The sequence below is a fragment of the Antennarius striatus genome, unplaced genomic scaffold, assembly GCF_040054535.1.
Source record: "Antennarius striatus isolate MH-2024 unplaced genomic scaffold, ASM4005453v1 scaffold_30, whole genome shotgun sequence".
NCBI classification, from domain to species: domain Eukaryota; kingdom Metazoa; phylum Chordata; class Actinopteri; order Lophiiformes; family Antennariidae; genus Antennarius; species Antennarius striatus.
The window spans coordinates 127,674-155,293 of NW_027172342.1; the positions used below are offsets into that span (position 1 = coordinate 127,674).

The window sequence follows — 27,620 nt, forward strand, 5'->3', positions numbered from 1 at the left end:
TGTCCATTCAAAAAGGGCAGCTGTCCTTAGAGCACTTTGCCTCTACCTTGGTGAGGATGATGGACATCTGATCCATGATTATATGGTAAGTTTAATGCTCTCAATGTAACCTGTATTTAAGATTCTGAAGTAGTTTGTCCTGTATCTTTGGCTCCCCCCCCAGGTTTCTTCAGTATACAGCAGAGGTGCATGTTGCGTTAAAAAGAATGATTTGCTGTTACAGTGCACCATTATAGAATCTTTGACATGTAGCAATGTTTCTTGTCCAAGTTAGTATAGTAAGATGTTTTGTCCCTGTTGATTATACGATAGAGCCAGCCATAGAGTTGAAGCACAAAACTACACCTTGGAACACACAGTGCCCATAAAACACGTGATGCACAAATTGACAGTGCCCTGATTGAAATCGGAAAATGTACAATGTATTGTAAAAATGTTTTTTGTGGCAAAGCATTGTAATGTTTCCCTTTTCTCCTATTTACTTAAAATATACAGGACGTCGAAGGAAAGCCATCCTGACTGCCATGCAGAAGTGAGCCATGGGCATTTACGTCATCGGCAAGGAGAAGGGAGATCCTGGAGATGCTGGAGATCATGATTATATAGGAATTTATGTTGATGGAGAAATCATCCTGGACATCATTGGTTCTACAGCCCAGGCTTGTGCAGTGATGCTTGGAGTGATCTACCCATTGAACCTGGCCTACCCCATGGAACTAAGACGCTATGACAAATTTGTTCAAAAAGTACTCACGGAAACGGATGGGGACAAGCTTTCCCCCAAAGTCCTTGGACTAAAGAACAAAGTTAGTGTTGAACTGTAAAACTTCTTTGGCCACAATTGTTTTCTTTGGTGTTTGTGAAAGTGGAAAGGTAAGGTTAATGTGATTTGTTTTGATTGTTTTCCAGGTGTGGCCCACTGTGTATGGTTTGTTCAATGTTAAATTTTTGTTTCATATTAAAGTTGGTTGTCTAAATACATTTTGTGGTTCTGTGTGACGTATGATAGCTAAATATATAGCATTACAATCAGCTGAATACAAAAAGATACTTTAAAATCAATTAAGTTATTTAAATACTATTATAAAAATTAGAAAAGCATACATAATTTACTTATATACACTTAAAATGGATTTAATTAGACTTACTAAGGAAACTTGTGTTAAATCTACTCAAAATAGTTTTGGAGGAGTTACAGAATATAATTTAATTGAATTTACTTAAAAATTATTAGTTCAATCAACATAATAAAAATATCCAACTTCAGACAAAATCATTTTGTGCAACATCTTACAATGTTTAAATTAGGTTCATTCAACAAAACATTTTTTTGCCTCCAGATGGACGTGGAGGAGGAGATAGAGACGGTCAAGGAGGAGGAGGAGACAGGGGAGGGTCACGAGGGTGGGGTGTTGGAGTCCTCAGACACCTCCTACCCCACCTTGAAGAGCCTCATCCAGCTGTGGCGCAGCCTGAATACAGGTTTGTGAGGATCATTGTCAACACATTAATTATTTGTACTTTGATTGGATTTCATGTTGTAGTTCTACTCTAGAGGAAGAATGACACTTATACTTCACCTTACAAATACCAGAATACAGATTATTTTATTCTTTATTTTAAATTATTAAAAGCACAATAAATAAATATGAGGGGCATTGCCACAAATTAATACGACCGATTTAATAAAATGCCATTCGCCTTTACCAATAATCAGCATATACAGTAAGTGATGCCTAAACTTTGAAGCTTTGATATTTACTGTATATTCCAGTAATGTAATTCAAACTATGTCTTTATCTCTCTCCCCACAAACCAGAACCATGAACTCACTTTTTTACATCTTTTTCCACAATAGGTGTGACAATTTTCAGCCTTGGAGAGAAGACCTTGAAAAGCGTGGTGGAGAAAATTGTCAATGAAATGGTTAACAAGAAGATCAGACCTCGGGACCGAAAGCGCATGCTCCAATCTCTCCTTCAAAGCTGCAGGTATCTTCTGAGACATCCCCAAACACTGACTCAAACATAAATGACTTACATTTAGGCTTTCAGCTGATGCTGTTATCCAAAGCTGCAAATGACACTGGAAGATTTCAGTGTCTTTCTAAGAGAAAGCTAAACAGAATATAAAGCATCAAACCTTTAATTATGAAACGCTGTCTCGGGCGACCAAGTCACTCTGCCTGTTTACTTAGGTCTTTTATTAGAGGTGAACACTGTCATGTAGTGAACTCAGTTCTCTCTAGAAGGACATCCGGTTCCTAGATTTTCATTTGCTTGTTCCATAAGGCAAGAAAAATGAGAAAAAAATAAGAGCTTGATTAAGAATAAAGCCAAGAGTGTTTGTTTTGCTTGGGTCCATTTTTGTAGCGTATGCTATTTTTATCTAGATATTTTTCGTTTGGAAGCATCTTTTAATTTTTAAATGGGGTGGTCATAAGCTACCCAGGAAAATAAAATCAGTTCAACATATTCCTACTGATAGTAATTGTGATGAACTTCTTTAAATGCTTAAGTGTTTTATCAGATAATTATTTAGTCCTTGTGTCGCTGTTTACAAGCAGCAGCAATGATTGAAACACTCAGCTGAAGAAACCAAAGCTCTCATCCTCTTTTCAGTCCTCTCTAATAATGACCACTGGTTCAGCTGAGGTCCGTCGACCTGATACAGCTAGAGTCACAGCAGAGGGTATTTATCCAGATGAGTTCTGGGGCCAGAGTCTGGTTTAAGACTCTAACCTTTCCATTGCTATTTTTTGTGTCATAAATCATGGATAAATGTTTATCAGGGGTGACTGAACACCACTGCACTGGCTTGTCATACTGCATTCAGTCACGTACGGTATTCCTTTGGTGCTTAACCATATCACAAATGTGTCCTGCTGCACCATCCACACTCAGAGCAGCACCACTGAAAAGCCCACAATGTACAAAGATACTTACAGACCCACCAGGGAAATATGACTGTGATGTTCTGTGGCAGATTTGAATACAAAAGCATGCCACAAAAACGGATGAAGAAAGTTCACTTTACGTAGCTTTTAGATAACAGCAGAGATTAAAAACAGAACAGCCTGTCAGACTAGCAAATGAAGGAACAACCCTGCCGAATATAACTATTGTATTTGAATAAATGGCAGTAACATAAACCAAAAACCCGGATGTTAAGCAAACAGGAACTCGAGCAGCTGAAAGTGGAAATAAAGTGGAGCAAACACAAAAGACTTTTTAGTTGTAACAGATGTTTTTATATAATTCAACACAAGACTGGACCACAAAACCGGTGAGACTGCCAAACTTAAAAATGATGTCACATGGTCTAGGGCAATGGATGTTGTCAAAATTAACAAAAATAATCTAGAACAGAAACACAAACTAAACAATGCAGGTAACTAAACAAGAAAATAATAACCCTGCCTACCTACACTACCGAGACAGTCAGAAACTGACCAAAAATACAATAGAAAGACAACATCCTCCTAACTAGTGTTTCTAGACAGAGGAATACTAAGTGTGGTAATGTATAGAGGCCTCTGTCTAGCTACCCCTAGGCCATGGACTAACAACATACAAATAACTAACAAAGGATAACTAAACTAAAATGGCAGTACTCACCACACAAAACATGAAACCAAGATAGACAGAAGGAGAGCTGAGATGAGATATGAGATAGACGAAACCAGAGAGATGAGATAGAGTCAAGATGTTGCTTTTAGAGATGACAGATTCAAGATGTAGCTTTTACTGAATGGCAAACAAAGAAGTTATATACCGGGTGTGTTTGGGGCGGGACATGCAATTTCAGGTAGTTGTGGTAACTGGCTGCAGGTGGAGTGATCGGCAGGTAAAATGGAAGCTCCTTGTTGGACAGCTCCAGGCAGGCACTGGAGCTGGATTGGGTGCTCTGGGCCTAGAGAAAACAAAACACAGGACACAGACACACCACACCCATCTCTCCCACATACACCCACATGCACATTCACACCTAAACACAGTACTCACAAAATACACACGTAGGCGTACGTAACACGTCCACCAACATGAACAAACATGTACTGGTTACATACATGTTTGTTTAAAACAAACCCGGAACAACCTGCATGGATATAACTAAACTACAGTTATATAGTGCAGTCTATAGTGCAGTTGTCCCCGCTGTCACACACCCTTCAAGCCTCTAATGTGCACGTGATAAAGCATCCGCCAAAACATTATCTGTACCCTTCTTATGTCGTATTTCCAGGTTGTAGTTCTGGATCACAAGAGCCCAACGCATTAAGCGCTGGTTCTGGTTGTACATTCTTGTTAAAAACACTAAGGGATTATGATCGGTGTACACCAACACAGGGGCGGAGCTAGATCCTACGTACACTTCGAAATGTTGCCGTGCCCACAATAAAGCAAGGCCTTCCTTCTCTATGGTGGAATAGTTTAGTTGGGCCTTGTTAAACTTTCTTGAAAACAAACAGAGGGGGTGATCAAATCCGCCTGTACTTTCTTGAAGTAACACTGCACCAGCTCCCAGAGCGCTCGCATCAACCTCCAGTTTAAATGGAAGTTTAAAGTCTGGAGCAGCTAATACCGGGGCACTACATAACAGCGCCTTGGCGCTCTCAAAGGCATGTTGACATTCAGCAGACCAGCTGAACTGTCGGGCTGAACTAAGAAGACTAGTTAAGGGGGCTATAACTGAACTAAAATTCCTACAAAAGGAGCGATAATAACCAGCCATGCCTATGAACCGGCGAAGCTCGCGCTTGGTCTTAGGCACAGGAAAGGTAGCTATAGCCTGAACCTTAGCCTCCAAAGCTTTAACTGTACCCTGTCCAACCTGCTTCCCTAGATATGTGACTGTTGCTTTACCAAATTCACATTTTGCAAGGTTAACAGTTAACGAAGCATTTGCAAGCCTATCAAACACTAACTTTAATATCCTGGTGTGGTCCTCCCAAGTGTCTGTATACACGACCAGGTCATCGAGATAGGCATTGCATCGGGGAACATCTGACAGTACAGTGTTAACCAGCCTTTGGAAGGTGGCTGGAGCATTACGCATCCCAAAGGCCAGAACATTATACTGCAGGAAATCATCAGGTGTTACAAAGGCTGGGATAGTGGAAGCACGAGGTGTTAATGGGACCTGCCAGTACCCTTTGAGAAGGTCAAGTTTGCTAACAAAACGTGCAGAACCGATGTTGTCAATACAGTCCTCCATCCGTGGGAGCGGATAGGAATCTGGGACTGTAACGGCATTTACCTTTCAGAAGTCAGTGCAGAACCTGGACGTACCATCGGGCTTGGGTACCAACAAGCACGGTGAACTCCAAGGACTTGAGCTGCTACAGGCTAGGTTGTTTTCTAGTAAGTATTTAACTTCCTCTTTCATAATAGCACGTTTTGTAGCATTGACACGGTAGGGGTGCTGACGGATTGGTGCCGAGTTGGTCACGTCAATATCGTGCTGGATGACTGTAGTGCGGGTTGGAGTATCACCAAAAATCATAGGATAATCACTAAGCAGTTTCACAATATCCCTGTACTGCTCATCACTGAGGTGGCTTAAGTGAGTTTGTAAGTTGGTCAATATTTCTGAGTTGGATAACCTGGTGCATTGCTGTGAGGCATTCCGTAGCACTAGGCCATCCTCATCACTGTCTGAGCGATATACCGTGGACACGGTGGCAACAGAGTCGGGTGAGACACTCTCCTCTGGCTGAGGTCTAGTATGATACAGCTTCAGCATGTTGATGTGACACACTCTACGCCTCTACGGCCAGGTGTACAAATGATGTAGTCGGTGTCGCTGAGCTTCCCCTCAATAGTATATGGACCTGAAAAACGGGCAGACAATGATGAGCCTTGAATTGGCAGAAGAGCCAGCACTTGATCTCCAACATTAAACGAGCGTACTACAGCGCCTTGATCATAACGAACCTTCAAAGTGTGCTGGGACGTGCCAAGTCCCTCCTTCGCTAGAGCGCAGGCCTGATGTAGACGCTCTCGAAATTTACTAACATACGTTAGCACATTGATGGACTTAGTGGCCGGACCTGAGGACATCACCTGCTCTTTCAGGACCTGCAGAGGGCCCCGAACAGTGTGCCCGAAAACCAATTCGGCCGGACTAAAACCAAGAGACTCTTGCACAGCCTCTCTAAGTGCAAACAAAGCAAATGGGACACCCTCGTCCCAGTCTTTCCCACTCTCCAAACAATACTTGCGTAGCACTGACTTCAGAGTCTGATGCCAGCGTTCCAAGGCACCTTGTGATTGTGGATGGTACGCTGAAGAAACCTTGTGTGTTATACCTAATATCGCCATCACCTGTTTGAAAATGCGTGACAGGAAATTAGAACCTTGGTCAGTTTGGAGGGTTTTAGGAAAACCAAAAGTGGAAAAAAACTTTGTCAATGCCTTGACTATTGCCCTTGTAGTAATTACACAAAGTGGTATCGCCTCTGGGAATCGAGTGGTGGCACACATAATGGTCAGTAAATATTGGTTACCGAATTTACTCAGCGGCAAAGGCCCCACACAGTCAACAATGACCTGGCTGAAGGGTTCCCCTACTACTGGGATTGGATGCAGAGGGGCAGGTGGAATAGCTTGGTTTGGCTTTCCCCCAACCTGGCAACTGTGGCAAGACCTACAATACTGGACCACCATGGATTTTAACTTAGGCCAGAAAAAATGTTGTATCACTCGATTGTATGTTTTGGATATGCCCAGATGACCAGCCCAGGGATTGTCATGGGCCAATGACAACACCTGCTGGCGATACTCTACAGGTACCACGACCTGGGTCACTACACCCCAGTCCAGGCCAGCTGAAACAGGAGAGGACCACTTTCTCATTAAAAGTCCTTCCTCCACATAATAGGCTACTGGTCTGGTTTTTGCCGCATCAAGAGTGATGGCAGCTTTAAAACAAGGGGTAAGTGTTGAATCCCTTTTCTGGGCTATCATGAGCTGTTTTCGAGTTATTGGTAACGTTATGGAAGGCATATCAGCTTTGAGTGATTTCTCTCCAACCTGTTTAACCAGGCACTCAGGTGGTAGAGTATCACATGTAAGGGGAGTGGCTAAAACTGTCTCTGCAAGGTTAACCTGCTCATCCCACTTTCGGGGCTTGTGAGCGGGTGAGCACACAAGCAGGATAAATCCCAGAGGATTATCCCACGTCATCTAAAGGAACATGCATCTCAGGTCGTTTTAGGACCTCTAACACAGGGTAGACTTTACCTCCCGCTATATCATTCCCCATGATAAAATCAATGCCTGGCACGGGTAAAGTAGAGCGCACAGCTACCTTAAAGCAACCCGAAACCAGGCTGGTGTCAATTTGAACCTGGTGCAGGGGGACACTAACATACCCCGTCCAATAAAAAGGACTGCGATGCTCCGGTGTCTCTCACACGGACTGGCTTTGCAACCTCTGGATTCCCAATAAGGGATACTGTACCCTCAAAGGTAAATGGGTCATAGCAGTCACTGCCATTAGCAGTGCCAGCACTCTCTTGTAACACAGTGTGACAAAATGCCGTGGGTTTAGACGAGCTAGCATTTTTTCTCTTAGCGAGGAAACAGTCAGCTATGATGTGCCCCTTTTTGTGACAGTAAAAACACTCTCGCTCCTCTTTGGTACATGTGGAGGGCGGCTTGGAAAGAGATGCTTTGGTTGGAGCTACTTGAGCAGCATCCGTAGCTTTCACTCGAGATGGTACAAACACATTTTTATGCGTAAGGGTAAATTTGTCCGCAAAAACTGCAGCCTCGCTCAATGAAGTCACTTTTTGCTCATTCAAATAAACGACACAGCGCTCAGGCGCACACTTTTTAAACTCCTCTAATAGGATTAGCTCACGGAGGGAGTTGAAGTCAATGACTTTACTTGCTGAGCACCACTTGTCAAACAAAGTTCCTTTCTCCCTGGCGAACTCTACAAATGTCTGTGAGATGTTTTTACGATACTCTCTGAACTGTTGCCTATATGGTTCTGGCACCAGTTCATAAGCGCGGAGCACGGCAGCTTTGACTAAATCATAGTCCATGCTGTCTTTTAGGGAAAGAAAAGCTACAACATCTTGGGCTTTCCCAGACAGCTTCCCCAACATTAATGTGGGCCAAACATCTCTTGGCCATTTAAGGGCCATAGCAATTCTCTCAAATGTGGCAAAGTACGCGTCAACCTCTGTTTCTCTGAATGGGGGGAGATCTACAAGACGTCGCACGTCACGCTCAGAGAAATGGGAGCCTGCTGTTACGTTCTCCAGCTCCAGTTTACGCAACCTTATTCTGGTCTCTGCCTCAATTTCTAGTCTGCGCAGGGCTAGCTTGTGCTCCAACTCAAGCTTCAAAGCCTCCTGCGCAGCTTGCTTCTCCATCTGCATCCGAGCCAACCTAACCTTAAGCTTAGCTCTAGCGGTCCTGTCTGGTCCTAGAGCAACAGAACCAGTCTCAGAGACTGTCGGGCAGAACTCCTCACCATCAGAGGGTTGGGGTGAGATCTCCAACACCTCTCCTCCACTACTCCCTGCCTCCTGAGGCTGGGCAGCAGGGTGACCATCCTCAAATGGTTTAGGGGGTGTTTCAGGCTGGGTGACAAAGCCAAGCTCCAGTAATCTATCTGCTATGGCAGCCTTAATCTCCCGCTTTCGGGCACGCTTGCTAACAGCAATTGTATAGTGTTCCGCAATACAAAATAATTCATCCTTGCGGCAGTCATTCAAATATACAATGGACGGGTCACTAACAAAGGCCTCCAAATCAAACTTACCACCAGCAGCCATCTTTAATCAAAGCAGGACTAGGCACCTCACTCGTACCACAGTACCCTACAAACCCTAGCAAAGGTGACCACACCCACAAAGCTCTAGCAAGCTAGCCGTCAAACGTACAAATTACTCACACCACTGCTCGAGAGGATCCCGGACGAGCCCCCATTTTATGTTACAACCCTGCCGAATATAACTATTGTATTTGAATAAATGGCAGTAACATAAACCAAAAACCCGGATGTTAAGCAAACAGGAACTCGAGCAGCTGAAAGTGGAAATAAAGTGGAGCAAACACAAAAGACTTTTCAGTTGTAACAGATGTTTTTATATAATTCAACACAAGACTGGACCACAAAACCGGTGAGACTGCCAAACTCAAAAATGATGTCACATGGTCTAGGGCAATGGATGTTGTCAAAATTAACAAAAATAATCTAGAACAGAAACACAAACTAAACAATGCAGGTAACTAAAAAAGAAAATAATAACCCTGCCTACCTACACTACCGAGACAGTCAGAAACTGACCAAAAATACAATAGAAAAACAACATCCTCCTAACTAGTGTTTCTAGACAGAAGAATACTAAGTGTGGTAATGTGTAGAGGCCTCTGTCTAGCTACCCCTAGGCCATGGACTAACAACATACAAATAACTAACAAAGGATAACTAAACTAAAATGGCAGTACTCGCCACACAAAACATGAAACCAAGATAGACAGAAGGAGAGCTGAGATGAGATATGAGATAGACAAAACCTGAGAGATGAGATAGAGTCAAGATGTTGCTTTTAGAGATGACAGATTCAAGATGTAGCTTTCAGAGATGACAGATTCAAGATGTAGCTTTTACTGAATGGCAAACAAAGAAGTTATATACCGGGTGTGTTTGGGGCGGGACATGCAATTTCAGGTAGTTGTGGTAACTGGCTGCAGGTGGAGTGATCAGCAGGTAAAATGGAAGCTCCTTGTTGGACAGCTCCAGGCAGGCACTGGAGCTGGATTGGGTGCTCTGGGCCTAGAGAAAACAAAACACAGGACACAGACACACCACACCCATCTCTCCCACATACACCCACATGCACATTCACACCTAAACACAGTACTCACAAAATACACACGTAGGCGTACATAACACAGGACATCACATTTCTGAGTCTGCATAATAAGGTAAAAGTACAAACAGGCAGGTCAGGTGTAACATAATTCAGAAATGCTCAGCGGTCAAGCAGACCATTGGACAACCTGGCAAGCAATGATTGAAAATGGGTTGGTATTCAGTCAACAATGAGAGACTAATAAGGGGAGGCAGTGAGAAGGGAAAATCTGGTGAAGAGAATGAGCTGATGCAAGCATGAGCGGTAGGCTCTGAAGTGGTAGGACAGTTAGGGATAAGGCATAAAGACAAATAGAACTGTTATATATAGCTAGCTTCTGTATATTGGGTTTGTGATATGCAGAGAGGAGTGCATGTATGTATCTGCATGCAGGTAAAACAAGACTACCACTCTTCACACAGATAGCACAACATAATGATTGTGTTCACTGGTGTTTAAATATCTGCGCTGCCGAGTTAAAACTAAAAAGATCTGCATGCTTCAGTCAGCCTTCAAAAAACAACTAATGCTGCTGAGTTACATCAAAACTCAAATTCATAACTTTCATGTCATAGCAGGTCACCGGTGAAATGCTATTTGCAAGTATACTATTAAATGAAGTGCAAAGTCTAACCACCCTCAGGACGCCGCGGTGAAATGATGCATAAATAACATATGAAACAATTTTATCATAAAAAGCTGACTTTATGGATGCTGGAGATGCCACAAAGATTGTTTTATTAACCAATAAAACCCCTGTCTTTATTTGACCATGAAAGATCAAGTGAGTGACAGTCTGGTACTATTTTGTAAATACCTTGAAATGCCTAACAAAATTGCATCCTACTACAACACAAACCTCGATTGTTGTTCAGATGACTTCAAAATATAGTAGACAGAAGTGAAACTCTCACTTTCTCATATAAGAAAAGTATAAATCATTTTTGTCAAACTAACAAAGCTGTCATGGGTGTGGTTTGGACCCAAATACAGAACACCCAGGGATAAGTCCACTTTCATAGCTTTAATCAGCAAAATCCTAATCAGAAGATCAGGCAAGGAACAATCAAACAGGCAAAATTCAGGAAACAAGCAAAAATAACACGGAAGTAGAAGAAACCTGAAGAGTAAGATGAGTAACTAACAACCTGGCAGTGAACTGAGGTGAGCAGAACATGAGTAGAGTGGAGCCTGAGTGGAGATGACGGCAGCAACACAAGTGACAGGAATGAGTGGATTGAGTTGGAGTGAATTGAGGATACAGAGGACAGGAGGGAAAACTGGAACTGGGAACATGACAGAAGCAGATTTCAAAAGTATTTCATCTCATCTCATTCATTAATTTCTAATTGCCTGTGATGTTGAAAGACTGCAGGGAATAAATAATCTATCAATGCTGTCACTAACTCTTCAGTGTGACACAAAAACACCCAGTAACACATGTGGTTTTCTCCCCAAAGCCAATCAGATGACCTGGTGAGTCGAGCTTCGTCTCAAGGGGTGGACCTGCAGAAGTTTTCAGTCAAAGAAAGGGTAAAATCATCCATTTATGGATAATTCATGTCAATCTGTCCTTGATCTGATGTAATAACAATGATAAGATCATGACAGTGATCATGAATTGTCAAATGTTTGGTTGTAAAATGTAAATCATAAACTGTACATTGTACATGTACAATGGCTCACCTCTGTTAATTCTCTGTTCCCTCAGACGGACGGATCCGACCTCGTGGAGGCCTCCATGGTGCTCGTGGGTGAGCTAGTGTCTACGTTGTTTGCTTGCATGTTTCCATGTGTTCCTTTGCCTACGTGTGTGGGCTTATTTAAGAGTTTGACATTTCTGTCTGTTTGAACTAGGAGCTTTGGACTTTCTGGAAAGACCCACTGTTAAGTTTGTGCGTCTGAAGGAACATGAGGTGCTTGCCTCAATGCCTGTATGCTTTGTCTTTGTCATGGTGGGCCCCACCGAGGGTGATTTAAACTACCACGAGACTGGTCGTGCTATGGCAGCCCTTCTGGCTGATTAAGTGAGTGAACTTTCCTTTTTTTTTTAAACAAACTTGTATATGTATGTGTGAGCAGTGACACAGTGACAGAACTCATAGCTATCATTTGACAATTTCATATTCAGTCGTTGATGCATAAATCCAAAGTCTTGATTGAGTCCCAAATCCTGTGGGGACTAAACCTAGTTTTAATAAACAATTTAGACCAATTTTAATATTTTGTCAATATGGCATGATGAGTTAAATGTAGGTGGACTTAACTACTGCTGTGTGGTATAAATTCAGTGAAGATTCTATTCCCCCTACACTATGACCATCCCAGGTGTTCAATCAAGCAGCCCTTCAGGCAAATAGTGCCAGTGAGCTGACGGACGCTGTGCGCAACTTCATGGATTGGAGCATTGTCATTCCACCAACTGAAATCCAGAATAAAGCGATGCTCACCCCTATAATCAGCTTCCAGAAGAAACTACTGAAAGACGGGCTTCAATCCACCAGTTCTCGTAGGGGTGAGACTCATTACACCCAATATCACATACAAAAATTCCATTTTTTTGGTGGACCTGTTTGTTAATATTGGATTGTTGCATTCAAATATTTGTTTTTTTCTTCCCTAGTTTCCAACTCTGCTACACCTCCACCTGAAGAGCATTCAGGGGATCCTCTTCTTCTTTATTGCAGCTCAGCCCATCCTAGTCATTGGTTTCACTGGTCCTCTGTTACTGTTTGAAGAAGCCTTCTTCACTGTAAGTTATACAGAGAACCCTATCCGGATCTGATTGAACTTCAGTTTTGCTTGGTTTGTCCATATGATCATACCAAACTCAACTTATTCTCTTGTCTTTCATTCAGTTCTGTCAGTCTGAGGACATTGAGTACATTGTAGCGAGAGTGTGGGTTGGATGGTGGATGGTTATCATCGTTGTGGTGACTGTAGCCTTGGACTGCAGCTTCCTGATGCGTTATGTCTCGACATTCACCCAGGAAATCTTCTTCATCCTTATTTTCCTCATCTTCATCAAAGAAACCTTTGCCAAGCTAGCAATGGTAAACCTACCTTCACCCACCAACTGACATACTGCATCCATCCAAATAGATGGGAAACATTAAATGTTTTTGATTGTACTGAACTTTCTCATATCCAGGTTATATGAGTGGATCGAATCCCGCTCCTGCCAGGATATCACCGGAGTGTGAGCTGACGGTGGGGGGCATCAGCTCACCTCCCAGCCACTGCCGAGGCGCCCTTGAGCAAGGCGCCGTCCCCCCTACAAGCTGTTCAATTTGGGGCACGTTCAGGAAGCCGCTGCCCGTCACTCTGCTTTGTGATGTGTGTAGTTTGATGTGTGTACTAACTGCATGCTTACAGGCCCCCTTGTGTGCTGTGTTCAGGGGGCCTGTGTATACACTGACTGTTAACTAACACAAAAAAACATGTATACACCTGAGTGACAATGTAATTTTCCTGCGGGGATTAATAAAGTATATTTCTTCTTCTTCTAATCTTCCCTGTTTTCTCATTAGATATTTCAGGACAACCCAGTGCTTGTGAATTGCGATCATGTAAATTCAACTCCAGAAAATCCCTCGTTCCCAAAGGTGGTAGAGGAACTTGTGTATGACAATGCTACTGGAAACACCATTAAACCGCCTTGTCCCAGCACTGCCCTACTGTCCATGTGCCTCATGTTAGCCTGCTTCTTCATTGCTATCTTTCTGTGTCAGTTCAAAAATGGCACTTTTCTTCCTGGAATGGTGAGTTCCTGGAGATTATGATGTCCATTCACTGTTTCAGTAAAGACTTCTTCATAGTTACACATTAACCCAGTGTCCTCTTGCCTGTGAGGGGAATGATGAGACTTATAGTAGGTTAACAGCTATGAACCGCTGGCTGGCGCTACTGTAGGGAACAGGGTTTAGGCTTCGTAGATAACTGGCCTTCCTTCTGGGGCCGCCCCGAGCTGCTGAGAGCTGACGGCCTGCATCCTGCTGGGGTAGGGGCAGCTCTTTTGTCCAGGAATATAGACAGGACCTTACAGCGTGTTTAACACTAGCCATACAGCGCTTGGGCTGCAGGTGATTAGAGAACATGCTAGAGTAGTTGTTGGTGCGGTTGTGGAGTCTGGACTAGGAAACCATCAGTCTCAGTGTTACTAACTATTCCATCAGTCTGTCACCTTCCCTCAGATTTTTAATAAAATGGCCCAGGACTTAAACATGTACATTTAAGCACGAGAATCTCACTTCTGCTGCTATCACCAGTGACAATGTATTCTTCAGTGAAGCACCTGATCAGGTTATACAAGACTGTATACCTGAAAGCATCCCAGTTATTTTATCACATCGTGTTTATAGGTCATTACCTCCCAGATTCATTGAGACGCAGTGTCTTATTAAGATTAATACATCCTCAGCTGTTAAACCGTTTAATAATCATGTTAGTGATACTACCACATTTCAATTTGGCCTTTTAAATATTAGATCGTTGTCAACTAAGGCCTTGCTTGTGAACGGTTTAATTCTTCAGCATGGCCTGGATATGATTACTTTAAATGAAGCTTCACCACCTGATTTTACATACGCTCATGCCGCAAGGGCTGATAAACAGCGTAGAGGTGTTGCTTTAGTCTACAAATCTAATCTGAACCCGACTTCTAATCTAGATATTCATTTTACCTCTTTTGAGGCTCTTGTTCTAAAACCATCGCCTACAGCTGTAAACAGCAGGCTTCATCTTGTAGTAGTCTATAGACCGTCTGGTCCCTAGTCTTTATTCTTAGAAGAATTTGGTGAATTCATTTCGGATCTAATTACTCAATCTGACGAGGTTATAGTGACTGGTGATTTTAACATTTAAATAAGGCTAGTGATCCGTTGTGTAAAGCTTTCTTAACCCTCCTTGACATGTTAGGTTTCACTCAGTGGGTTCATGAAGCAACTCATTCCAGTGGTAATACCCTAGATCTGATTCTATCACGTGGTATAAATGTTACTGCTGTGACTGTCTCTCCTCTTACGTCAGTGATATCTTACCATTTTCTTATTACTTTCAAAGCAGCCTTTATTTGTCCAGATGGCATTACTCCTGATGTAGTCACTACTCGCCATATCGGCTTGTCAACGGTATCTAAACTTAGTGAGCTTCTGCCTGAGGTATTGACTCCTTTTACTGTAGCATCAGGATCAGTCAAAAACTATACTAGTGACCTAAACTCAGCTCTCTCTAGTCTGTTGGACTCAGTTGCACCTCTAAAAACTAAAACCATAGGGGTGCGCAGGTCTACACCATGGTTTGATTAGGAGACGTGCGCTCTCAGACGGGCCTGTAGGAGTTTAGAGCGCAGGTGGCGTAAATCAAAATCTAAATTATGCTAGATCTATTAGCACGAGTGTGTCTTAAACTACATGCGTGCTCCGTCGACCACTAAAGCTGCCTATTTCTCCAGATTAATAAGCAAAAATAAACACAATCCTCGATTTCTGTTTAATACCGTAGCCAGATTGACCCAGAAACAGCCAACGACAAGCAGCTTGTTATTTGCGGCTGATGATTTCCAAGATTTTTTCTCCTGTAAAATTGATAACATTAGACATAAAATTACTTCTTCAGCTTCACCTGGATCAAAATTTGACGTGGTTCCTTCTCTGGGTGTTAAAACCCAACTTCTCTCTTTAACACACTTTGAGACCGTCTCTGTGGAAGAATTATCGAAGTTGGTCTCAATCTCTAAACCTACTACATGCCTCTTAGACCCTCTCCCAGCTAAACTAGTTAAAGAATTATGGCAATTGCTGGGCCCTACTATGTTAAATGTAGTTAATATTTCTCTTGCAACTGGTGTTGTTCCCATTAGCTTTAAAGAGGCCGTAGTTAAACCTCTGCTTAAAAAGCCACATCTTGACCAAGAGTCTTTAAATAATTATACACCAGTTTCTACACTTCCATTCTTACCTACAGTACTAGAAACGGTAGTATCTCAACAGCTCTTAGATTATTTATCATTAAGCGGTCTTTTCGAACCATTCCAATCAGCTTTTCGGGCCCGCCATTCCACTGAAACAGCACTTACCAAAGTTGTGAATGATCTCCTATTAAATCTGGACTCTGATACCACTTCTGTTCTCTTACTTTTGGATCTTAGTGCAGCGTTTGACACTATAGATCACTGTATACTCCTTGACCGACTGGAGAGACATTTTGGTGTCTGTGAGTTAGCTCTTGCTTGGTTAAAATCTTATCTATCTGATAGGACTCAATGCATCTCCTACAATAATAAAACTTCTGCCTTCTCCGACGTCAAATATGGCGTACCTCCGGGGTCTGTACTTGGTCCTCTGTTATTCTCCCTGTATGTTGCACCTCTTGGTCAAATTATACGCAGCTTTGGAATAAGTTTCCATTGTTATGATGATGACACACAACTTTACATGCCCTTAAAAGCAGATGATCGATCTGAATTAATTAAACTAGAGGCCTGTCTTTCTGCCGTGAATAGTTGGATGTCCAGTAATTTCTTGCTCCTAAACCCAGACAAAACAGAGATGTTAATCATTGGCCCTGCCCGACATAGAAACCAATTTCAACACCTAACAATATATGTAGATAACTGTCTTATAACCCATAGTTCAACAGTCAAGAACCTTGGAGTAACGTTAGATTCAACGCTCTCCTTTGACCAGCATATTAAAGATGTGACAAAGATCGCCTTCTTTCATCTACGTAATATCTCCAAAATTAGGTGCTCTCTAGCCATGGCTGATGCAGAAATTTTAATTCATGCCTTTGTGTCCTCTAGACTTGACTATTGTAATGTTCTGTTATCAGGGTTGCCTACGTCTGGTACTAGGGGCCTTCAGATGGTTCAGAACACAGCAGCAAGAATATTAACTAAAACTAGGAAATTTGACCATATCACCCCAGTATTAGCTGCATTACACTGGCTCCCGATTCATGTTAGATGCAATTTTAAGGTACTCTTATTGACATACAAAAGCATTAATGGGCTTGCTCCAACCTATCTGTCTGATCTTGTTAAACCTTACACGCCGACTAGGGCTCTCCGCTCTCAGAATACTGGTCTCTTGTGTGTTCTTAGAGTTAAAAATAAGTCAGCTGGCCACTCATATCGTGCCCCTTTCTTGTGGAATAACCTCCCTACTGGTATTAGACAGTCTGAATCCGTAGATGTCTTTAAATCTAGACTCAAAACATATATGTTCTACCTAACATACAAGTAATATCAGGGGGGGGGGGGGGCAGTAATCTCATTGTTTAGGTTTAGCCTAGTCCTGCCGATGAGCCGTAGGATTTCTTAGTTAGGCCCCTGCCTCCCATTAATCCTCTGCTATTCTGGTCCCTCTAGCACCACTCTCCCCCTGTTCTCTCTGTCTCTCTCCCTCCCTCTCCTGTTCTCTCTCACAGGCCTTTGTGTGGTGGATCATCGGCAATCGGCTACCTCTGTCTGCTTCCGTGGCTGGCGATATCAAAAGCTACACAATGGATCTGCATCACCATCCACTAGGGGAGTCTGGTTCTGCCTCATTTGGTTCTGCTGTGGTTTTTGGGTTTTGGCAGAGTAACCTTAAACTATAACTTTTTTGAGATCAATGACTTAGGCACTGTTTGGTCTGTCCTCAGAGTGGTGGATCCTCTGCAATCGATGACCTCTGTGTGCTTCATCGGCTGGTGGTGACTCTACTGGATGGATCAGCGTGCCTTTGTCATACATTTATTATTGTTACTAATATTATTGTGTTGTTAATCTGTACATGTCATATCTATTGCTTCGTCTGTCCACTCCTGGAAGAGGGGTCCCTCCTCTAGTCTTCCTGAGGTTTCTCCCATCCATTTTTTCCCTGTTAAAAGGGTTTTGGGGGGAGTTGTTCCTTATCCGATGTGAGGGTCGTACTGCTCGCAGTGCACAAAGGTCAGAGGGATATCGTCCATGTGCAGATTGTAAAGCCCTTTGAGACATTTCTGTGAATCTGGGCTATGTAACAATAAATAAACTTGAAACTTGAAGTGTTAAGAAATAAAATCTGCAGTCCTTCTACATACAAATATGTATTCCAAAGTTGAAACAAATCGAGGCTTCTGTCCTCCAGATTTGTCAACTAAGTATCTTTCTATTTATTTTCTAACTCTCTTGGGGTTTAACGTACAAGCATTATCAAAGGGTAATGCTTGTATGTTATTACCAAAGGGAATTTATACGTGAAATGCAAGAGATTTGAGTCACTCCAGAAGCTTCACATTATCTCTAGAAGACTATACAGTGGAATGAATATTTCTAGATGACAAGACATAAGATAAAACATTACTTTATTGATCCCTGTGGATAAATTAGATTGGCACACCCTACTAGTGAGGAGTACTGGGCTACTCCACATCTATATGGTACTGCAACTTAAAGAGTGGGGGGAGGGAGCAGTGACCAAAAAGAGATTTTCTAAACCGAAAGAAATTGTCTTCCAGAAACTGGGTTGCTCCCAAAGGTATGATCGTGTCCAACCCATCCAAAAGAGGCTGGCTAATCAACCCCCTTGGAGAGCATAAGACTTTCCCTGTGTGGGGGATGTTTTCATCCATTCTCGCAGCTATATTTGTCTTCATTCTGATCTTTCTGGAGTGTCAGATTGCAATGGAGTCAACATCACATCACTCAATGAATTGTCAAAGTCAGAAAATATATTTCCCAGTTTAATCAAACTTGATTCATATTGCACCTGTTGACAGCCTCATTATCAGCAAACCTGGGCGGAAGATGGTAAAAGGATCTGGATTCTACTTGGATTTGCTAATTTTAGTTGCCATGGCAGGATATAGTTCAATAGTGGGTGATCCCTCACCAACGCCAATGCCCTCACCGTTATGACCAAAGGACCAAAGCCTATGATTGAGAAGGTGATAGAGCAGAGGATCAGTGGCATTGTGGTGGCACTGCTGGTTGGTACGTGCTATTTAATGATTCTGTCTTATGTCGCCTCACTGCATGTCATGAAATATTAAGTTGTATCCTCATCATGTGACTCTTCATCTGTGTCAAGGTGTGTCCATGTTTATGGAGCCCATTCTTAAATGGATTCCCACGTCGGCCTTGTTTGGAATATTTCTTTACATGGGCGTCACCTCACTCAGTGGCATCCAGCTGTGGCATTGCTGTCTGCTTGCATTCACCCCAAAGAAATACCATCCTGATGCACCCTATGTCACCATAGGGTGAAAGTTATTAAATTGAGTTTTGATGTAACTCAGCAGCATCAGTTGTTTTTTGAAGGCTGACTGTGAAGCATGCAGATCTTTTTAGTTTTAACTCGGCAGCGCAGATATTTAAACACCAGTGAACACAATTATTATGTTGTGCTATCTGTGTGAAGAGTGGTAGTCTTGTTTTACCTGCATGCAGATACATACATGCACTCCTCTCTGCATATCACAAACCCAATATACAGTAGCTAGCTATATATAGCAGTTCTATTTGTCTTTATGCCTTATCCCTAACTGTCCTACCACTTCAGAGCCTACCGCTCATGCTTGCATCAGCTCATTCTCTTCACCAGATTTTCCCTTCTCACTGCCTCCCCTTATTAGTCTCTCATTGTTGACTGAATACCAACCCATTTTCAATCATTCCTTGCCAGGTTGTCCAATGGTCTGCTTGACCGCTGAGCATTTCTGAATTATGTTGCACCTGACCTGCCTGTTTGTACTTTTACCTTATTATGCAGACTCAGAAATGTGATGTCCTGTTCCTTCATTTGCTAGTCTGACAGACTGTTCTGTTTTTAATCTCTGCTGTTATCTAAAAGCCACGTAAAGTGAACTTTCTTCATCCGTTTTTGTGGCATGCTTTTGTATTCAAATCTGCCACAGAACATCACAGTCATATTTCCCTGATGGGTCTGTAAGTATCTTTGTACATTGTGGGCTTTTTAGTGGTGCTGCTCTGAGTGTGGATGGTGCAGCAGGTCTTTTAGAGGTGCAACTGAGTCCAACAGACTAGAGAGAGCTGAGTTTAGGTCACTAGTATAGTTTTTGACTGATCCTGATGCTACAGTAAAAGGAGTCAATACCTCAGGCAGAAGCTCACTAAGTTTAGATACCATTGACAAGCCGATATGGCGAGTAGTGACTACATCAGGAGTAATGCCATCTGGACAAATAAAGGCTGCTTTAAAAGTAATAAGAAAATGGTCAGATATCACTGACGTAAGAGGAGAGACAGTCACAGCAGTAACATTTATACCACGCGATAGAATCAGATCTAGGGTATTACCACTGGAATGAGTTGCTTCATGTACCCACTGAGTGAAACCTAACATGTCAAGGAGGGTTAAGAAAGCTTTACACAACGGATCACTAGCCTTATTTAAATGTTAAAATCACCAGTCACTATAACCTCGTCAGATTGAGTAATTAGATCCAAAATGAATTCACCAAATTCTTCTAAGAATAAAGACTAGGGACCAGACGGTCTATAGACTACTACAAGATGAAGCCTGCTGTTTACAGCTGTAGGCGAGGGTTTTAGAACAAGAGCCTCAAAAGAGGTCAAATGAATATCTAGATGAGAAGTCAGGTTCAGAATAGATTTGTAGACTAAAGCAACACCTCTACGCTGTTTATCAGCCCTTGCGGCATGAGCGTATGTAAAATCAGGTGGTGAAGCTTCATTTAAAGCAATCATATCCAGGCCATGCTGAAGAATTAAACCGTTCACAAGCAAGGCCTTAGATGACAACGATCTAATATTTAAAAGGCCAAATTGAAATGTGGTAGTATCACTAACATGATTATTAAACGGTTTAACAGCTGAGGATGTATTAATCTCAATAAGACACTGCGTCTCAATGAATCTGAGAGGTAATGACCTATAAACACGATGTGATGAAATAACTGGGATGCTTTCAGGTATACAGTCTTGTATAACCTGATCAGGTGCTTCACTGAATACATTGTCACTGGTGATAGCAGCAGAAGTTAGATTCTCGTGCTTAAATGTACATGTTTAAGTCCCGGGCATTTTATTAAAAATCTGAGGGAAGGTGACAGACTGATGGAATAGTTAGTAACACTGAGACTGATGGTTTCCTAGTCCAGACTCCACAACCGCACCAACAACTACCCTAGCATGTTCTCTAATCACCTGCAGCCCGAGCGCTGTATGGCTAGTGTTAAACACGCTGTAAGGTCCTGTCTATATTCCTGGACAAAAGAGCTGCCCCTGCCCCAGCAGGATGCAGGCCGTCAGCTCTCAGCAGCTCGGGGCGGCCCCAGAAGGAAGGCCAGTTATCTACGAAGCCTAAACCCTGTTCCCTACAGTAGTGCCAGCCAGCGGTTCATAGCTGTTAACCTACTATAAGTCTCATCATTCCCCTCACAGGCAAGAGGCCAGAGACTATTACTGGATGCTGACACATCTCCCTAGCGCAGTCCAGAGCCCTAACCAAGCTATTCTTTGTTACCTCTGACTGTCGGAGCCTAATATCATTGGTGCCAACATGAAAAACAATGTTCCTAGGTGGACTGGTGGAGTGTTTCTGACTGTCCTTCTTCTCCCTAGCTGATGCCAGCACCCTGAGGTTAGCTTCTATGTCGGGAGCTCTGGCCCCTGGTAGACAGCGTACTGTTGCTGGCGTCACTAGTCTGATATTGCGGGTAATGGAGTCGCCTATGACTAACGTGCTACTCTGTCTAGGCTGACCGGGTTTAGCCCCGCGGGCGGAAGAGGGGGAGGCCGGGGCCGAGGAAACCGGGCGAGCCGGGACCATAGACCGGCCGGCCGCCAGGGGAGGCGAGCGCAGACCGGTCCGCTTACCAGACCGCCCCCCCACCGATCCACGGTGACAAACTGCGGAGCCACTGCCGACGAGGATCAACTCTCACTGGGCCTAGCGGGCGTGCTAACGTCCCGGCAGCTAACGCTAGCTGCAGTGCTATCGATGCTAACATCACCTGCTAAGAGCTGCTCTGGCTCACGGACACGTGTCTCTAGCAGAGACATCCTGTCTACAGCTGCAGAGCAAATACAACACGCCATAATAGCGATGAAACAGCAATAAAAAGAACAATGTTTAAACAGAAGGACAGAGCGAGAGCAGAACAGCGTGTGACAACAGACACGGAGATACAGGAAATACGTCACCGCGTCAGGTCCGTCTTTTTTTTTTTTTTTTTTTTTTTTTAAATTTTGCCCTTTTTTTTTTTTTTTTTTTAAATAAATTTATTGAAGAAAATTCAGTACAGCATACAAAAACAGTATACAATACAAACAGAGAGCATATAAAAGAGTTGCCAGGGGGTATGATCACATGTCCTTACATTATACAAAAACACCTAAAGCGGAACATATGTTTAAGGTCTTCACAGCTTTTTTGTTGTCAGAGCCGTCAATAAGCTGTATATATTGTTCGACATCTTTAAGAAAATGAATAAAATTAGGGTTTTTTTTGCTGAATTTACATTTATGAATAAAAAATTTAGCCAAAATTATTAACAGATTTATAAGAAAATAAGCCTTTTCCTCTTTCTTAGAGCACTTATAAAAACAAAAAACAACATTTTCCCAAGATAGGGTAAAGTCCTTGGAAACATAGTCTATAATGAATCTACTGATATCCTTCCAAAGTTTTTTCGTATAAGGGCAATGCCAAAATAGATGTAGCACAGTCTCTGGGTAGTCCACACAGAAAGAACAGTCTGTATTTATGTCCCTTTTGAATTTAACCATGTAGTGATTTGCAGGATAGTATTTGTGGATAATTCTGAAGGAAACTTCCTTCACCTTATTGTAGATGAGATATTTGTGTGGAATCATCCAGACCTTGTTCCAATCAATGTTATTCACAAAACGATTCCAGTAAGAAACAACATAAGAAACACAAACAACATCTTTCTGGAATAGAGCACGTATATATCTGTTGTTATTACGGGGAAAGGTCGAAAAACAAATTTTCCCTATGTGAGAATCAATTGGATTAGGTGCGGAGATTGAGGGGGGTGGGTTGGGAAGATTTCTGAAAAGCATTAAAGTACCTGATGGGATAGCGTCAAACACTATGGCGAATTCCCTGGGAGTAACAGGAAATTCATACTTGGATAAAAATTCCCTATAAGTAAGCAAAAGTCCCTCTCCATTAAACAGCTGACTTACCAGAAGAATTTTGTTCTGAACCCATCTGTCCATAAAAAGTGATTTATTCTTGAAAAGAACATCTCTATTATTCCATATTAAGTACCTGTGAGGAGAGAAGTTATGTTTATAGATTAGAGACCACGATAGAAGAACTTGCCTGTGAAAAGCTGACAATTTTACAGGAAGTTTGTCTACATTATAATTACAACTGAGAATAAAGTGTAAACCACCAAAGCGAGAGAAGATGTACTGAGGAATGAAGTTCCAAATTGAGACAGGATTTTTGAGAAAGTGTCGAGCCCAATTTATTTTAAATGTATTATTAAGAGTAGCAAAATCTAGGAAGTTAAGCCCCCCATGTTCATAGTCGTTCATAACAACTCCTTTCTTGATATAATGCGTACGATTTTTCCAAATAAAATCAAAAAGTAAACGGTCAATATTTCTGATAGTTTTATTATCCAGATGTATGGGGAGAGCTGCATAGGTGAGCCGAGAAATACCTTCAGCTTTAGTGAGAAGGACTCTGCCTTTAAGGGACAGGTCCCTCTGCAACCACTGATTTAGTTTAACTTTGGTTTTTTGAATGATCGGGTCAAAGTTCAAAATGCATCTCGAATTCTGGTTTTTAGAGATCAAGAGCCCTAAATAAGTGACTTCTTCTTTGACAGGAATATTACAAATGGAATTTGCGTTACTATTTTTAACAGCTAATAGCTCACATTTATTCAGATTAAGGCATAGGCCAGAGGCCTTAGAGAAATCATTGATTACATGAAGAGCAACAGGGACTTGGTTAGCATTTTTTAGGAAGAGAGTAGTGTCATCAGCCAGTTGGCTGATAATAACAGTTTTGTCAGCTATAGAGATTCCTTGCACTGCACTGTTAGTGATATGGTTTGTGAGAATCTGAGTACAGAGTAAGAAGAGGTAGGGGGAAATGGGGCATCCCTGGCGGATGCCTCGTTTCAAGTTAAACCTTGGAGTCGTGCCATTTTTCATTTTGATTGAACTGTTGCCGTTGGCATACAGAGTCTTAATAGCCGTGCAAAAAAATTCACCAAAACCCAACATCTTTAAGCAGCGAAAGATGAATTGGTGTTCAATCGTATCGAAGGCCTTATAGAAATCAAGGAAGAGGACAAAACTTTCATCAGAAATCAACTCAGAATAGTCAAGGATGTCTAGGACAAGTCTAATATTGTTAGATATATGTCTATTTCTCATAAAGCCCGACTGAGTCTCATCTATTATTGTATCTAAGACCTCTTTAATTCTTTTGGCGAGAATAAGGGCCACAATTTTGTAGTCATTGTTGAGTAAACATATGGGTCTCCAATTATCGAGAGACAGCACATCTTTTTTAGATTTTGGAATTAAGGTTATAAGACCTTGAGTGAGACTAGGAGGAAGGGCATTTTTTCCTATGCTTTCTAAGAAAACCTGTAGAAGAAAAGGGGCTAAATGTGTTGAAAAGGCTTTGTAAAATTCTGCGGTTAAACCATCACTTCCTGGTGATTTGTTCTTCTTAAGAGCAGCAATGGCATCAGAGACTTCTTCTACAGTAAAAACGGTGTCACAAAAGTCCTTATCCACAGTACTGAGGATGCGTAAGTCTTTAATTGAGTCTAAGAATAAAGAGGCATGCTCTTGGTTGTATTGTGAGCTATAAAGGTTGCTATAAAAATTACAGCAATAGTTCGAGATTAGTTTAGCATCGTCAGTTATGACGCCATTTATATTTAATTGATGGATGGAGTTGGTTTTAGCACGCAGTTTTTCAAGCCTAAAAAAATACGCTGAATTTTGTTCCCCTTCTTCTAACCATCTCTTCCTGGACCTAATAAATGCACCTTCTGCCTTGCGACGATAAATGTCATCTAATTTTTTTTGCAGGTCTAAAAAATTAAGTCTATCCTCTTCAGTGATTTCATCAGGGGGTCTTTGAAAGAATGAGGTGATTTTTGTTATAATTTCTTCTTCCTCTGCTCTTTTAGATTTAGAAATTGACGACCCATATCTTCTTAAGAATTTACCTGCTTCAAATTTGAACAGTTCCCAATTGGTGTTGTACAATCTTTCTCTTTCAGCCTTGTTCCAGAAATGTGAAATCAATTTACAGATTTCAGATTTAACTGCATCATGCTCTAACAAAGAGTAGTTTAATTTCCAGTATGAAGATCTGAGTGGTACATCGTCTGTAGTAGAAAGTTGGATATTAATATGAATTGCTCTATGATCAGTTAAGGGTGTAGCAAGGAATTTAACTGTGATTTTCTCTTTTTCAACAAAGCTGGATAATAACCAGAAATCAATACGTGATTGTCTTGAGCCTGACCTGTTGCTCCATGAAAAGGTTCTTTCGTCTGGAAATTTCTCTCTCCATACATCTATAACATCAAATTTCTGCATGAATGCCTTAAGATTCAAATTAAGGGGGGAGGGCTGTCTAGGGGGCCATCTATCAGCAGCATTATCCAAGGCAATATTGAAATCACCGCCAATTAAAAGGATAGAATTTGGGAATCTCGATAATAAAAAGTCAAGTCGCCTCTCTATGGAATGAAGAAGTTTGTCGTTCTCAGGTTTGGTGTTATATCCATATATGTTAACAGTAATTAAGGTAACATCAAGGTACTTAAGCACAAGGCAAACATAGTGACCTAAAGAATCGCTGTCTGAGTGTAGTACAGATCCACTGAAAGAGTTTTTAAGAGTGCTGACTCCAGCAGAGTGCTCTGTGCCGTGAGAAAACCAGATATCATTACCCCATTGTGATTTCCAGAAACTGTGCTCTGCAGTAGTTGAGTGGCTCTCTTGAAAGTAACAAAAGTCAGTATTAAGATGCTTGGCAAACAAAAAAAGTGCTTTGCGTTTACAGGTCTGTCTTAGACCCCTGGCATTAAGAGAAACAAAAGAAAGCGACAAAGTTAAGTGTTAAACAAGAACAAATAAGGAAATAATAAAGTCTCTGACCACTTAGAGTGTATCAAAAGGGGACCGAAATCTGCATTATTAACATGAATTATAACGGTAAACGAAGACTTGGAAAGGAAGCAGCTGGCTTTATTTATAACAGTCTTCAGTAGCTGCCTGAACCAGGAATAAGTCTATGAAGGCATCAGAAGGGCAGAGAAGTTGCTCCTTAACTAGGGAGAGAAAGTTCTGATCCATTAATGAAGCCACGACCTCCGATGAAGTAGGCCGTCTTACCATCCTCACGGGCTTTCTTTATGTCAGGCCACAGCTTACTCCTGCGCTCTCTGTCGTCTTTGGAGAGATCCTCCGCGAATTTTAGGCTGTTGCTCATCAGGTAGGGAGAAGATTTAGCAGCTCTCCAGATGGCATCTCTGCTGAGTCGCGAGGTGAACTGAATGATGATGCCTCTGGGTCTGTTTCCATTCTGACGTTTAGGGCCAAGGCGGTGCACAGTGTCAACAGTGTCAGACATCCTGTTCTTCTGCTCTGGAAGGATAGCTTGACATATTTCAATGACTTTCTTGCGTGGTTCCTCTTTCTCATCTTCTGCAACCCCGTAGAGTCTCAGGTTCAATCTCCGAGTGTTTCTCTCCAGCTCTGAGATCCGCTGCTGACACATGTCCACTCTTTTCTCCTCAGTTACCGCTTTTTTCTCGAGTGTACTCACTTTCCCTTTAACAGCCTTTACTTCCTCGCAGACAAAATCAATAGTCTTTTTAAGACCCTCAATTTTAAGTGCATTGGCACTTACCATGCTCTCAATGTTGTCGCTTCTGGCGTTGATCAGCGCAGAGAGGGTGGCAATTACATCGTTTTGGCTAGCTAGCCCCTGGGTGTTGGGAGAAAGCGTCGCCTTTTTCGGAGCTGGAGATTTGCTGGGGGTGATGGGAAGAGGTGGAAACTCATCCATACCGTCGTCTGAGACTGGGAGAGTGACGGGGGGGGGTTGACGTAGTCGTGGCAGTTGTCAATTAAGACGTTGCCAGCCTTAGATACAGTGTGGTATGCTACCGTCAGCCTCTGCTTGACGTTGTCCGAGGGTCTTTTTCTTTCACTCCGGGCCGACATGAAGTCACCACTGTCTTAAAAGTAGCTGAGTAATGTTGGAGAGACGGAGAAGGTGATTGGCGTCAAAAAAGCTTCGTTTTTAACCGTTTACTTAACTTACTTAGCAGAGCTCGGCAGAAAGCGTCCACTCACTCGGCCATCTTGGCACCCCTCGCGTCAGGTCCGTCCTTGAGCCGACATAACCCGGGTGTGTGTCACTCCAGGCTCCAGGAAGGTTACACCGGCCCTCTTAAACCTGTTGTTGCCCGGCGCTCACATAAAAATGACACCTCGTTAATACGTACAGCGAGGGTGTGTGTGAGGCGGGACAGGGTCAGTAACTTTTCTGAACTTTACCCTTTCAACTTGCAGTCACCTTGGTTCTGCTGCCAACTGCCTGTTTGGTTGTTGGCTAACAGTCTGCACGTGGAACAAGCAGCTGAAAGAACATTAGGAAGTGAAACATGTTTCTACGCTATAATGAGCAAAATGATTAAAGCCAAAATGCAAACTTGACACTTAAAATGTAATCAAAAATGTTTGCACGAATTTGCATGAACTGGACTTGGAAACTGAAAT

At 42.3% G+C, this 27,620-nt stretch overlaps 1 pseudogene; it reads left to right on the plus strand.

The window, feature by feature from the left end:
• Window positions 1-539: 539 nt before the first annotated feature.
• Window positions 540-21,186, plus strand: LOC137591848 (band 3 anion exchange protein-like; annotated as a pseudogene).
• Window positions 21,187-27,620: the final 6,434 nt, after the last annotated feature.